We start from the raw sequence: 1,504 nt of genomic DNA on the forward strand, positions 1-1,504 counted from the left end.
CACCTCAGAAAAAAGCAGGGGCAGCAATCATATTCTCAGACAGTCTCAACTTCAAACCAACAATGATCAAGTGAAATAAACAAGGGCACTATATACTGGTTAGGGGAAAAATTCAAGAGGAAGAAGTAACACTCATAAATATGTATGCACCAAACATGGGAGCACCCAACTATATAAAGCAAATCTTAATGGCTATGAAAAATCTAATATCCAATACCACAATTTTAACAGAAGACCTTAACACACCCTTATCCCCAAAAGATAGATCAACCAGACAAAAAATTAGCACAGAAATAACAGCACTGAACTAGAGCTTGAAACAAATGGACTTGGTGGACTTATACAGAGTGCTCCACCCAAACAAAGCTAAATACACATTTTTCTCAGCTACACATGGGTCATTTTCTAAAATACACTACATACTGTTCCATAGCTCATGCTTAAGTATACATAAGAAAACAGTAATTATCCCATGCACATTATCTGACCACAGTGCATTGAAACTGGAAATAAATGGTAAAGGAAACCAGAAAAAACTTTCAATACATGGAAATTAAATGACACCCTACTCATCAACCAATGGGTCACGGACGAAATTGAACAATACAACAATACTTGCAATTCAAAGAAAATTCAAGCACAACTTAACGGAATTTGTGGGATATGATGAAAGCAGTTCTTAGAGGGAAATTCATGGCTGTGAACTCAAACATTAGGAAAACAGAATGAGAACAAATAAATACCCTAATGCTGCATCTTCAACAACTAGAAAAGGAAGAGCAAACCAAACCCAGAGCACAAAGATAGGAAGAAATCTTGAAGAATAGAGCAGAAATTAATTCAATTGAGATGAAGAAAACAATGCAAAGAATTAAAAAAGCAAAAAGCTGGTTCTTTGAAAGAGTAAATAAAATAGATAAGCCCCTAGCTTACCTCATTAAAAAGAGGAAAGAAAGAATTCAAATACATGCAACAAGGAATTAAACGGGTGTAATTACCACAGACCCAGTGGAAATTCAGAAGATTATCAATAGCTACTTAAAGAATCTTTACTCTCACATAATTAGAGGACACAGAAGAAATGGACAGATTCCTAGAAAGGTACAAATTGCCACAACTGAATCGACATGATATAACCACTCTCAGTAGCCCAATAACAGCCAATGATATATGAGATGTAATTAAAAACCTACCAACAAAGAAAATTCCAGGTCCAGATGGCTTCACAACTGAGTTCTACAAGAAATTTACAGAAGATATAGTCCCTATATTCCTCAAAGTCTTCCATGAAATTAAAAAGGAAGCAATCCTCCCAAAATCATTCCTGGAGGCAAGTATTATACTGATGCCAAAACCAGGAAAAGACACAACTAAGAAAGGGAAATACAAGCTGATCTCCCTCATGAACATAGAGGCCAAAATCCTCAATAAAATCCTAGCAAATAGAATACAGCAAATCATCAAGAAGATCATACACCATGACCAGGTAGGATTCATCCCAGGG

Source organism: Octodon degus, unplaced genomic scaffold, assembly GCF_000260255.1.
Source record: "Octodon degus isolate 3935 unplaced genomic scaffold, OctDeg1.0 scaffold00097, whole genome shotgun sequence".
Taxonomy (NCBI): Eukaryota; Metazoa; Chordata; class Mammalia; order Rodentia; family Octodontidae; genus Octodon; species Octodon degus.